The sequence below is a fragment of the Hippoglossus hippoglossus genome, chromosome 13 (assembly GCF_009819705.1).
Source record: "Hippoglossus hippoglossus isolate fHipHip1 chromosome 13, fHipHip1.pri, whole genome shotgun sequence".
In the NCBI taxonomy this organism is placed as follows: domain Eukaryota; kingdom Metazoa; phylum Chordata; class Actinopteri; order Pleuronectiformes; family Pleuronectidae; genus Hippoglossus; species Hippoglossus hippoglossus.
The window spans coordinates 28,961,214-28,975,673 of NC_047163.1; the positions used below are offsets into that span (position 1 = coordinate 28,961,214).

Here is a 14,460-nt window from a genome sequence, read left to right on the forward strand (position 1 = left end):
TGGGGCCTGCAAAAGGTTCAATCAGACCCTCCTGAACCTCCTTGGCACCCTTGAAGTGGAGAAACACAACAAGTGGTTGGATTACTTACCTGGGCTAGTCCACAGGATACGTACTAGCCTTTCTTATGTTTGACTGGCACCTGCAGATTCCTACAGACTTGCAGACTGGAGCTGTGGGACCTGCCATGCCTAGCAAGACGTTGGACTGGGTGAGCAGGCAGCAAGAACAATGATGCTATATGCCTATAAAAAAAAACGTACACAAAGAGTTTATGAACAAACTTCACAAGAGGCCTCTCTCTTACCTGGAGAGTGTGTTTCGCTGAGTTTGCCAGAGGGGTGGGACAGGTGGGAGCCGTAGGTAATCGTAAGCTGACCACACCTAGAGCGCCCTGTGTATAAAATCAGGCCAGAAGGAAAAGATGGTCCTGAACGATCCATTCATTGCAACCACCTGTTGCTATGCATCCATGACCCCCAACAAAAGACTGCTGTTACTGAAAGTGGCAGGATTAACAAAGCACATTTGCCAGCATGGGGACTGACCATTGGGGATGGGGGCCCAATGTGTGGCAGGATGGCAGATGAGAGATGCTGGATTGAGAGAGAGCAGTGCGAATCACGCAACGACACCCGGCAACGGTGGCTCAGCAGTGGATCTTGGTGGGGCATACCAGACAAAGGCAGAGAGACAGACGTGGAGGGATACGTGGAGGGGTGAAGCGTGCTTCACCCCTCCTACCAGCGAAGTACCTCTCATTGATTCTACCTGACTAAAAGACATGTTTGATTTGCATGTACATTATTACTGTTATTAGTATTCAGGAACCCATTGCATTTAGTAGATCATAGGCTGAGGAATTGCTGCTTATTTAAGATACATATGAGGGACATTAGCAACCATTAGTAAGGACTGTGAAGATCCTATACTTAACATGGCTTATCTGCACATAGGCCCTATTCACCTCCTCACTCCTGCATCTGACCCAGCTCAAAGCTCACCAAAAAAGGACTGGAAACATGAACTTAGTGTTTCGGCAGACAGTGATTTTAAAGAGACTGTAGGCCTGGATTTCTTATATTATAATATATTATAATTTTTATCACAATTATTTTATCTTTATCTTTGCTAGTCTGTGTGTTGTCTTGAACAGACTGCTTCCCTGAGAACAGTCTAATAATGCTGTGCCAGATTGAGCATGTGTGCAGGAAAAGTAAAAAATGCACAGAGTGAAGAAGTCAAGAGAGAAGTCAAGGGTGCAGCAGTCTGACTGCAAAAAGCAAGAGATGTTTGAATGTATGAGTAAAACTGCGTGAGATGGGTAATTATTGCATGTTAACATGGATAATGGTAAACTTACATATACAGTACATTTATCGCAAACAAATAATACATTTTCTCACTCAGAAATGAGGCACAAATATAACACCATACCTTATTAGCATACACAATTTGTCACAGCAGCTGTGGGACATCAACCAGCAACAAGCAGCTCTTTGAATGAATTGTGACAAGGTGTTGTTCTTTCCCCCCGCCCCCCCTGTCCTCTGTTTTCTGGGAACACTAATAGGCTTCATGCAGAGTAATGTGACCAATTGAATCATCCTCACCCTGGAGCTGAAGGTTGCAGATCAGAGGCGCAGAGAGCACCCCACTCACACTAGCTCCCACACTGAGAAAACTTCTCAGGGGTGGCACTTCATAATTTTCTGCTCAGGACTGCTTTGGGATTTTACAAACTGTCCTCCAAGGAACTAGTGGCACTCTTTTCATCTGCCTTAGCCTTTTTGCCTGCTTGGCAGACCTCTATTCAGCACTTAGGTGAAAAGTTCAGAGGGCCCCTGTGTAGCCCTGCCTGCAGATCCAGGTGAGTACACAATCCAGTGTAATGATGTTGATAACCAGGACAGTGCGTGAGTGCAGCTGAAGTCATTGTTCTTATCAGCTGTGATAAGATCTATGGTGGGGTCTGTGAAGCAGCCCAAGGTTCATGTAACTTGTTGAATCCATAATACGAAAAATAATGTTTCAGATCACATTGATTATACTAATATATACTATATAGACTTTGTTAGCAGCAATGATTACAGTAAATACATGTTTTTCTGTTTATATTTTTCATTGGCTAAACTTGGCTTTAAGTTGCGTTAAAAAGGAATGAAAGAAGTGAACAGCAGTAGACTGAATGTTAAAAAAAACTCTCTGCACCCCAAGATGGCCATAAAGGGATACTTGGTATAAGTTAGTGCTTAACTGTATGTTAACACGGATAGCTTAATGTGAAAATGGCTCACCAGCCCTCAAGGGTTTCATGCTCCCCAGAGCAGTTACACAAAGTATTGTCTGTTTGCATCCTCATACATCTAAAGAACTCACAGTGAGGAAAAATATCCTAATATCATAACATACAAGTAATTATCATTGTCAAGCTGAAATTAAAGATTCGAAATTTTACTTCATTAAAAGCAAGAAAGCATTTACAAAATCATAAAAAATATACATATGTGAAAATAAGCTAAGACACAGTACAGGAAAATTTCCCTCAAGCACCCCATGATCATCACTTAGACCTAAAATTAGCATTTCTCTAATTGTTATCATAGTATAAGCTGAAAACAGCTAATATAACTCAGTGAGACAGACGTTATTTCAGCATTGGAACTGACTGCATTTCAATGAACTCTGCAAAGAATTGAATATCATCTACTGTGCATAGAGAAACAGGATATAACAGCACTCTTATGTATGGAGGGTTTGAGCTTAATGTGACAGGTAGCAACAAGTAGTTTACACACAACACAGACTAATCTGTGTCACTGTCAATGTGGCAATATCCTACATTAGCAAATTTATAATAAAAAAAGAACTGAATGAGGAAACAGACGTTTGCAATGAACATATCTGGAAAGTTTGATATACCTCATATACATGTTTTTTCACTGACCATGTATTTATTTAGTTTCCATTGGGTAAGATGATGGTTTTATATATTGGGTAAAATATATGTTTAACTTTAATTATATTTAATTTAACACTTGACAGTTATAATACTTCCTGAATTGGAAAACACAATCCAGGCAGCAGTTGCAGTTCATCCGAAACATATTATCAGTGGTGTATAAATGCTCAGTTATGTTGGTTCTCTGAGTGAAGAGACTATCTCTCCACTATGTTACATATTCCGTAAGTGCTGGGAATGAAAAGCCCAAATCTCTGAGCAGGAGTGTAACAAGGTGCTGAGGAATGTCTTCTGTTGCCTGACCTTACCTCAACGTCCCAGATCAGAGCTTCAACTACACAGGAAAGGGAAATGATGGTATTCTCTTACATCTGAAACTGGCGGGAGAGAGCATCTAGTTTGGCATCCTTGGAACCTGGGTGGTAGGAAAGAGTGAAACAAAAGTGGTTACAAAATCAAGGTCCACCAGGCCTGACAGGGGGTTCAACCTCTTAGCTGTGTTGATGTATTCTAGGTTTTTATGATCCGTCCGAACCACAAAGGGGAGTTATTCTCCGTTGAGTCAGTGTCTCCACTCCTTTAATGCCAACTTCAATCAATCAATCAAATTTTATTTGTAAAGTTTATATTCACGAATCACAATTTGTCTCATAGGGCTTTAACAATATGTGACATCCTCTGCCCTTAACCCTCAACAAGAGTAAGAAAAAACAACAACAAAAAAACTTTAAAAAGGGGAAAAAGAAAGTAGGAACCTTAGAGAGGGAGGGATCCATGTAATGGCTCCAACAGCCTGTACAAGTTCTCCATGTAATGGAGAACATCAGAAAAAATATTTATTGAGTATTTACAGCACTTATTAGAATAAACAGTTTGTAGCATAATGGAAGGTAAATGAATTGAGGAATTATTGTCAGTAATGGTATCTGAGTATCTGAGTAGACATATTGTATATCAAGCAATCTTGTTGCAATCATAGTCCACGATCAGATGCCACCATAGTCCACAATCCATTGTCATGGAATTGACTGCCAGTTGCCTATGTCATAATTCTTCTCAGCAGCAGACAGTTTCTAGGAGAAGATTGCAAAGGGGTGCACCTTCTGGTCCTCAGCTGAGCCCTGGGAAAGAACGGCCCCCACACCTGTGATGGAGGCACCCACCTCCACTATGAACTGTCTGGCAGGATCAGGGAGAGTAAGAATGGGAGCAAAGGTGAAGCTTTACTTGAGCTCCTGAAACACTGCTTCAGCAGCTAAGGACCAGGAGAACTTACACTTGACAGAGGTGAGGGCAGTTAGGAGGGCTACCTCGGATCTATAGTTCTGGTTGAAACGTCTGTAGAAGTTTGCGAACCCAAGGAAGTGCTTCAGATGCTTGCGGGATGTTGGCTGAGGTCAGTTCATGACTGCTTCCACCTTGGCTGAGTTCATCTGAATGCCTACCTCCCTGAGCACAAATCCCCAAAACTAAACTTCAGACACACAGAATTCACACTTCACTGCGTTCACAAAAAGCTGGTTTCACAAAAGTCTCTGCAAAGCCTTCCTTACGTGATCCTCATGCTCCTGGAAATAACTAGATTATCGTCAAGATATACAAAGTAGGGCAGAGTTGTGGACTCGAGTCACCTGACTTGGACTCGAGTCAGACAATTTTGATTACTTCAGACTTGACTTGACAAAAATGACTTGCAACACGATAAAATTAAAACTGACACAGTATGTGCGTTACCATTCAGGAAAAGCTCGGCATGAATGAGTGATTGGTAGGGCATTTCAGGGAGTAGGGCCTGGCCCAGGGGCGGACTGGCCATCGGGAGCACCGGGACATTTCCCGTTGGCCTGATGCTCGTTCTTGGTTGCCGACTTGCGCTGCGCAACTGCCGAGCAAAGCGCGCTGCTCAGCGAACTTTGAGCGCACCACAGCGTGCTGTGATGAACGCTGAACTCAGGCCCAATCACAGTGTTCAGAGCGCAGCGGTGCCGCATGAACCACCACCACCGTAGTGGAAAGCCCTGCATGCCCATGCACTATCCCAGCGGAGATCTCAGCGCGAGCCACGTTCTGAAAGTGACGTCAGTCAAAATGGACCGCAGTCAGCGGCAGAAGAGGAAAGGTGGAGCAGAGAGAGAGAAGATGAGAAAACGAAAAGCCTTGGCTGCAGAAGCAGCAAAATACAGTAAAATTACGGACATGTTCGCAAGTAAGGGAGCAGCAGGTCAGTCAAAAACACTTAATAAAACAGACACACACGACATTCTCAGTATGGCTAGCTAGCTATCATTAAATAGGTTCCACTTTTTGGAAGCTAATGGGGATCCAAAAGTGATTTAAAAAATAGCGTTTGAAGTTTTAAAAAAGCAAAAAAGTTAAATCTTAGAATATGACAAGCAAGATTGACCAGGAATTCAGATTTTCAGTTTTATGGACTGTGTTGTATGACAGTGTACCCTAAACTACAATATCAATGTTATTGTCTGTTGTCTTAAGCATATAAAAATAAGTATTGGGTGAATTTGAATAGCAGGCTAGCAGACTCAGTATTCAGATAGATTACTTGTCGTTCAGTCACATTTTTTGCAGTATTTTGTAATCTGGATAAATTTCCTCCCACATGAACATAGAGGCCAAATTCATAACTAGTCTGGTACCCGTTACATCAACAAAAAGGTTTAGCCTACAGGATAAGTGGTCTGGTGGTTTAAGTGAACAGGGTGGCAGTGGCCTGGGATGGAGTCGAATTCCCGGCCTGAATTATTGTTTCAGTCCACCACTGGCCTGGCTCACCAGCGCCATCCAGATTACTGGACAGGGTTCGTAACTGGTTGTCTGGCTCAGTGGTGTACGAAAGAGAGGCAGACAGGTACAGAAAACTATGGATGGAATCTCTCTCTCTCATGCAATTGTCAAAAACCTTCCGTAACTCAGTGGAAAATGCCTCAGCAGAGACTGATTTCTCCCACTCAGCAGTTCCTACAATTTGGCTCAATCCAGGAGCAGGGAAATTATGTTAGCTACCTTGGAGTGTTATGTAGGAAAAGAGGAAGACTGAAGCTCGAAGGCCAGGTAACACTGAATCAAAAAGTTTTGCAACCGCCCGACTCACCAGAGTAGCGTTAAGGTAGAGAAACGCAAGGCTCTGAACCAGGAGTGACTTGAATTGAAGGATTGGAAGGTGAAGCAGAAACTGCCGGACCTGATGCTTCAACAGGTCTTTGTTAGAACATTGTAAGCTGCTGAATCTGGTCACAGAGAGCCTCCAATTGTTTATTATGATGTGCAGAGGACTCCTGGAGAGCTTCAGCAACGGAGGAAAGTTGCCCCTCATGTTGGTATAAAGCATTTGCCTAAGCTGTACAGCTTGTTTTATTGTCTCTGAGTTGGCTGGGTTCATTTCTGGTCAGATTTGTCTATCACCGCTTAAGATAGGCACAACAGCACCCAAATGCAAAACTCAGGAGGCAGAGTTAAGTTGTAAATGTACAGGGATACAAAAATCCAGGCAGGTCAACAACAAAAAGACTAGACTCAAGGTAATCTGGATTTAGACAACTAGACCTAAGCAAGAATACAATACTGGAAAGCTAAGGCACTTGGCATTAAGACAATTGGCAGAGCCAAAGGAAGTGGACCAGTATATATAGAGAGGAGCTAATGAGAAAATGGACAATAGTAGACGTGAGCTGGTGGGAGTTGCTAGATCTGAAATGACAGTAGAGTTACAAGCAGAACTGATGACAAACCAGTCTAAATGAATGATTAAATTAAATAAACTAAGACACTCAAACCACGCAAGGTTGTAATGAAATCAGTTGATTTATCTGAGTGACAACATTAGAAAGAATTCTCTATCTTATCAAGACTATCTCTCCACTCTGTTACAGATTCGATATGTATGGGCTAACTCTCACATCCTGGTGCATCCCATGCGCCGATATGTGACAATTGCACATTTTACAATTACACTGTTTACATACCAACCAGTTCAAAGCCCTATAATACACAAAGGCCAAGCCAGGGAGGCAGACGGGCTGCATAGGTTAGTCCGCAAGACACAAGACTGACCCCAGGAAATAGATAAGTTCCTTTCAGACACAGAGGCTAAACCTGAGAACAGGATGGCCACACTGGCCTGACAAAGGGACACTATACCAACCATAAAAACTATGCGTGGACTGGCTATCAGGTCACACTTGGCACCCGCTTGCCAAAAGAGGGACTGGCTGCCACATGTAGATGAAAGAATCTTTAAATGTAAACTGAGATGATCGTGTGCAGCAGCAGGCTAGTACATAAACGGGGTTAGACAACCAGTCACAAGGTCCATGAGGTGCTGCACTACAGGTTAAGTGTGCTCGAACTAGGGTTGCACTGATGCAGGATGCCATTATCCATCGACGAAGGCTGACAGCCACCACAATGTTGAGTAAACATCATGATACCCCGCCCCCCATTCAACACTGACAGAGGGGTGCAGCCTGCCATGCTCTGCACAGACTATAATTTCAGATTCTACTGGAAACCAGATATAGTGATCAACCGTTTATATGGATCAAGAAGCTTGGGACAAAATTGTTCTTATTCAATTGCTGTTTAAATAATTCGGTTATAGTGATCAAGTAATCCGCTTACAGTTTTAATTTTGGGTCTTTTATATATGTTCATAATGTCATATGTTGTTCATGTACATAGGTGAAGATGTTTATCAATGTTTTAAGTATTTATACATAAGAAAATGTCTAACAGAGATAAAGGGAGCAATCTAGTTGTATTCATAATCCATGATCAGCTGCCACCACGGTCCACGATCAACTGCCACCAAAATCACCATTCATGATCACGATCCACCATCCACCATCACGATCATGATCCACTGATCCACCATCACAATGCCATCACGATCATCATCCACCATCACGATCACGATCCACCATCACGATCACGATCCACCATCATGGTCCACCATAAAGATCCACCATCATGATCCACAATGTGGCTGCAGCAGTGATCCTGGATCTGCAAACAATAAAACACAAGGACCCCGGGGGGGAAATTAAGTCTGTAATATGTATTGATGAGACATTAATGTGATGGTTAGGAAGAGAAGGAAAGAGAAGCTCCATGTGTTATGTGTCCCTGGACATGCTGGACCTATAGCAGCATAACCAAGAGCTGGTCCAATTGAACCTGCTCTAACTAAAAGCTTTATCAAAAAGAGATTGACAGTGCTAAGAGCTTGCTTTTCCTCTTAGCAGAAGTAATGGCTAACAGGAGGCCTTGTCCCTCTTTAGAAAGGGGACAGGGATGGGTGAAGACATGCAGCAATGGGCCAAGTCGGAAACCAAACCTGCTATCACTGCAGGTCCACTCAAGCCTCCTCATGTGAAACGCCCTTCCAACTTTGTGTGTTGTAAGCTTCTGGGCACACCTACGGAACCAGGAAATCAAGATGCACTTTTCCTCATTCAGTATGTCCACATCCCTTGTAAAGTAATTGCTTGTCTTTGATTCATCTGCCTCCAGCTGAATCCAAAAAAATGGCAGGGTGTACTAGGCTGTAGCCAAGTAAGCATCCACCTAGTGTCTACCCATAACAGGTGGTAAATTGCTGCCCCAGCAGCAGGTGGAAAGAGAGGGGACATGCAGAGCAGACCCTGGTGCCACAAGTGTGCCAGCAACATTTCATCCCAGAGGTTGATCTGGGAGGCATGCAGCAAAGGGCCAGGTCCAAACTGAAACTGCGGCCAAAGCAGGAGTTTCCTTACGTGGGGCACCTGCTGAACCAGGTCTCTGATCTATATTCCCTTGTTCTTATGGAGAAGAAGAGTCAATAATGTGTTGACTCTGGAAGCAAAAAAGTCAACATTCACCCCTTCACTTCCTAATGACGGAGTCTCTACTCTCCTGCGTCTGGAACATCTCTTGACCTTATGTTGGCTGCTTTGTCAGACAACCCTGGCACCTCTACAACTAGGGGCGAGTAGAAGAGGGGGTCAGCCATCATTTTATTACCAGCTTGTACAGGCTGTTGGAGCCTAGGCCCCCTGTCTTTTGATGTGGACTGCTGTTGTTCCTGACAATGAGTCCTCAACATTTCCAGGAACTGTGAAGGGTGAGCTTTCATCTCCAGAACTTTAATGTGTTGGGTCACCTTATGCCAGTCTAACTCAATTGACTCATGCATTTGTGCACAGACCCCCATTTTCTCATGTGGTTCATGAGGGACTACTTGCACCATGGCTGCCATTAGGAACAGGATTCTGATTTTGAATTCTATTCAGTGTTTTATACATAACTGTAGGGCGTGGCCAGGCAAGCCAGTGTACCTTGTGAATATCTACGCACCTTGACAGCAGGGGATCATTCCCTATATACATGGAATATGTAACGGAGGGGAGAGATAGTCTTCATATTGTAGAGAACAACATTGTGGGAGCACTGTAAACTTGCAGTGTCACCGGTTTTTGACATTAAAGCAACTTGCAGGCATAATACTCTTATGTAGTGAAACTCCTATAATAACCAAAAAAGAGATACTTATTCTAAAGTATGGATTATTATGTAGGACCAGTATGTTTTTGTTTTTGAGAAATATACATCACTTTCTTTCTCAGCATTAGATAAGTTGTCTGTGTGTTGAGTACAGAGCTGGAGTCCAGACAGGGTTATCATAGCTTAGTATTTAAGATTGGAAGCTGGGGGAAACATCTGTCAACACCTGTGAAGTTAATTCATTGACATCTTGTATATAATTTGTTTAATTCAAAGTGATTCTTGTTGAAGAGCAGCTACTCACAGAGTCTTTGTGCAGCTTCCTGAATTCATGTTGCCAGTGATGTTGCCATGCTTGGCACCATCATGCCTGTATCAGAGATCAAATCAACACTCACTTAGATTAATCAACCCCCAGCCAGCACATGGCTTTCATGTCACAACCTTGCTGATTCCCCCAGCCTCAGCAAAAAGTAACACTTCTTACCTAGAAATCAATGTTACATCATCCCCTACTCAGAATTATTTAAGCTTATATAGCACATACTAGTCATCATTCGGTTGGTGTTTTTTTCTCAGATGAACACAGAAAGTGCTCAGATGTTCTGTTGAACTATTGAACTAACTAAAGAAGTTTTAATTATAAGTAATTCAAATCTAAGCCAAGTTTTTCCATTCGTGATTTTAAAGTTTAAACTGGTCATAAATACTTTAGAAAACTATCAGGTATTTGAATATAAATTATTTTATTGTAGTATGTTTCTTTCCAAACAATAATACTGATAATATAATGTTACTTAAATTAATTTTTAAATTACAACACAACTCCTCATACCCTCACACTAAAGTTTAGGTTTTGTAGAGTTTTATGTCTCTGACATTTTTATATGTGTAATTATGCTAACTTCACAGCAAATACTGTGAAGCTACATGTGCATAAAGAGTTCATGCATAAACTGCTGGTAAATGTATATTGTAATTGGTGAAGATGAGGAGTGGAGAGCCATGCCGTGCAGTAAGTTTAAAGCCCCCCACAGATGAAAGACACATTCCTACTCTGCATGTTGCTGTGTTCCTCAGACAGATTCCCAGCTGGGACCTGCTCTAATCTCCTGGCAACAATATTGACATAGAAATAGAAACCCTGGAGAGGACAGAACTCTAGCTGTCTGACTGCCTGCACATACATCTGGTGCTCAGAGTGCCTCTACACATATGCTCTCTGTATATACAGTGATACTTTAAAGACAGCTTAACCTTGAGATTCCAAGGAACAATTTCGCATTTTACGAAATGTGATTGTTGTGAAGTTTTATCTAAGGTTTAATGAAAAGATGGATATCAATATCATATCTTTTTCCAGGACCAGCCAGGACTAGCCTAGCTTAATCACTCAAATTCAATCAAATTGTATTTTTATAGCCCATATTCACAAATCATTGTTTGTCTCATGGGGCTTATGAGGCTTAGCTAAAAGGACCTAATAAACTTGATTCTCAAATTTTAAACAAGTCCAAAAGCTTTGAAGTGAGGTTGAAGATGTGAAGTTTGATTGATTTTGATGTTGTGATTATCAGACCTTAAGTGTGACACCATTAAATGGTGTGCATTTGGGCATTCAATAAATTTGGTTATCGAAAAAAATATTCAATATTAATATAAAAATATTAATATTAAATAATAACTTTAATTGATTAAAGTTACCTCGGGGCACCACCCTTCAAAGGATGGGAAAAGATAGCCAATTTATTGATTAAGTCTCATGAAGGTACTAACTACAAATTTGGAACTCTGATTAATAATTATAACTATAACAAAATTACCACATAAGTATTTAGCAATGTTGAAGGATATGCAGTTCTTGAGAGTGGAGAGGTTGGCAAAATTCACACTTATGCAACATTAATGAAGACAAAATTTGTGTAACTAAACGTTTAATTACTATATACAGATGTGCAGATGTGTACGTGAGTATGCGTGTGTGTGTGTGTGAGTAAGTGAGTAAGTTACAAAATGGCGGCTGGCCACGATGAAACAAAAGACCCCCTGGAGTGTTTATACCATGTGGTTGATGTCACATGTATGTGTTAAGTTTGGGGAGATGTGTGTGTGAGGTGTTGGTGCCAGGTTAGAGAAAGAAGTTAGTTGCATGCAAAGAAAGACTGTCAAGAGCATAACATAACTAACATTAGCTTTCAAATAACTTATTACCAAATATCACAACAACACAAATCAAACTTGTAAACATCACATGAATAGAATTGAACAGGCTTTGCTTAGCCTAGCATAATAATTAAGCCCAGTTGTGTTACCCGTCCATTAACGGGGGAAAGGTCGTAAAGGTTGATGTGATGTTTGAAGTCCAGTGAAGTGGTCTTGCTGGTTTGCGGCTCCTGTTGTTGTGGTTCTGCTGTGCGATGCAGCTCTTGTGCTGATGTTCTTAGGCAGTCTCCCGCGTCGCTGCCTTTTGGAAGGTTTCAGCAGTCTGCTCCAGGCAGGTCTGCTTGAAGGTTGGTAGAGCTTGGGTAGGGATAAAGTTACCCTGGCTGGGTGAGCTGGAGAGCTACATCTCTCCTCCAGGAGAAGTGAGTAGAAAGGGAAAGAAGAGAAAGGGAACAGGGCTTATATTGGCCTGGTGACCTCATGGGTCATGGGGCCCAGAGTGACCAATAGTGGCTGAAAGTTGTGTCCAGAGGCAGTTTTAACACCTAGGTTGAAGCACCCTGGGAGAATGAGTTCTGGAGGCTCTCCTCTGTCTTCAGAACAAAGGAAACATGTGGTTGACAGCTTTGGCTACACATGTAGGCCCAACTATAGCTCACAAATACTAGGTCCCAACATCCCTCCTTCGGTCTCAGGGTCACACCTGACGTGTGTTCCTGAGGACGAAACTTGAACATGTGTAGTCCATAGCTGGAAAAGTAAATTTTCTGTTCATTTGGGTGGTAACATCTGGGCATTTGTCTACACTAACTGCTTTGGCTAAACAAGAGTGAAGTTAGACAAATAATTCAGATTACAATGGCAGTACAATATGAATAACCTGTGCTCTTCCCTGGGTTGGTGAGAAAAGAAAATGTTTATTGTAAGGTATGATGCAGAGAGAGTGGCATGGAATTGTGTTCACTCATTGGATTCTACTCAATGTAGTACTCGGTCTGATCTGACAGACTTAACTATTTTAACCTTTAGGTAGGTTTTGCTGCGGAAGGGTATCATTTTTTCCAAAATCTCAAAATCCAAATGGCTGTATCATTGTTTTGTGTAATAATGTGCTCACGTCCTGACATGTGTTGTATGGACTACATTATTATGGAATGGAAAGTAGTTGGTCCAAACATATTTACAAAGTTCACTAAGTTCAATCAGAATTTAGGTTTTGGGGATGCTGCTGTTGCCAACAGTTTGCCTATTAACTGCAAAAAACGTAATACCTACTGTCAGTACAGCGGTTAACTGTGTTGGTTATGTCCGTGAGGAGCGAGCTGTGGATCGCCTGTGTCGTGGCTCAGGGCTGTAACGCTCCAGGGAGCCAGAGTCAAAGAGGATTTCAGAGGCGCTGTCACTGTGTGCTCGGTTATAACCATATTTTGAATTGTACTCAGAGATGCTGTGGTCATCATCTGAGCAGTCTAGTGGATAGTAATGTGTCTGCCCCAGAATGTCAGAGTATGGCTTCCTGCAGCTTCTACTGTGGGAATGCCTATCTCTGGGAAGTTGGTGGACATGGCGGATACGCTCAGTGTCCCTACGCTGCCTTTTGTCACCCCCCTTTGTTCTGTTGTGAGGGTGAAGTTTTGAGGCGGCGGATGTACTTGACACCTTGTTGTGTGTTTTGACAGGCTCAGTTGCACCTACTGTAGCCTTGGAAGTGACAACAGTTTCCCAAGCCACCTGTATCATCTTCTTGATCTGCTGCATTGAATGTTTACCTTGCTGTGTCATCAGTATGATATGTGTATATATATACATGGATTTTAGGTTACGTAAGAACAAGGACTTGAAGGTGGGATTTTCTTCTAGGCCCGGTGCGTTCTTTCCCTGAAAATAAACATGCCTGAAACGTCTGAAATAATCTCTAGGATTTTCACAACATGAATGTTTAATTTGGGATGCTGTAACGATGGATGTTATCTCGTCAGCAGTAGAAGAGAATTCCTTGACTAGTGCTTGACGGAGCTCTGTGTAGTTATTTGTGACACTGGAAGGAAGTGACTGAATGAACTTGTAAACAGCTGTAGAGCTGGTTTTCAACACAAGTTTAACCTTCTCTCTTTCTGTTGCATTTGGCACATCAATTAGGCTGAGATCTAGTTCCCTAAAGTAATTATCAATATTGTAATCAAAGTTGTCTTTATCAAATTGTTCAATATCTTTAGCTAGAAACTCAAGCAAATCAAAGCGAGGACACTGTGAGGTCCGGGCGCATGCATCACCTGCTACAGTCTCTCTGGTTGAGGGGGAGGGGCTAAACTATCCTGCAATGTTGTAGTCCCCCCGTTGGAGAGTCTTGTGTAGCACTTGTCTGGGGCCAGTATTAGAAAAAGCACTAAACATCTACCTAGATTCGAAGGAGAGGTAGGCTTAAGACAAAGAACAAGTTGAACAAATGACCAGTTTATTGATTCACAATCGGTCATGCAACAACCACAATATAAAACAGTGTAAAATAAAAAAGAGTAGATTGTTTGGAAATTGTATGATTCTTGTAAAAGAACTCAGTCCTTTCAGTGTGTGTATATGTACAGTTCCCAGGATATAGTCCGTTCAGTCCATGAATAGTGTGTGCTTGAAGGTTCCACCAGTTCCGTTCTGGTCCGGGTCTTTATGTGTACTGTATCTCTAAACTACCTTACTACCTGTTTACCTGACGGGCAGGACTGGGGTCTGATGTCTTCTTGATAAGCGAATCAAGTTCGGTCTGGATCATACGGTAGGCCACACCACATCCACGATCTGGGTTTAGCTCGCCATCTCAGCATTCAGATTCACAGGATTCAGATTC

At 42.2% G+C, this 14,460-nt stretch overlaps 1 protein-coding gene across 1 annotated transcript in view; it reads left to right on the forward strand.

Moving 5' to 3' along the window:
• The first annotated feature begins 1,529 nt into the window (after positions 1 to 1,529).
• The window catches only part of kcnj13 (potassium inwardly rectifying channel subfamily J member 13), a 29,164-nt gene continuing 16,233 nt past the window's right edge, over positions 1,530 to 14,460 (forward strand). Inside the window, exon 1 of the mRNA XM_034603789.1 lies at positions 1,530 to 1,868. The gene's annotated coding sequence lies outside the window, so the exon portion shown is untranslated. The remainder of the gene's footprint in view (positions 1,869 to 14,460) is intronic.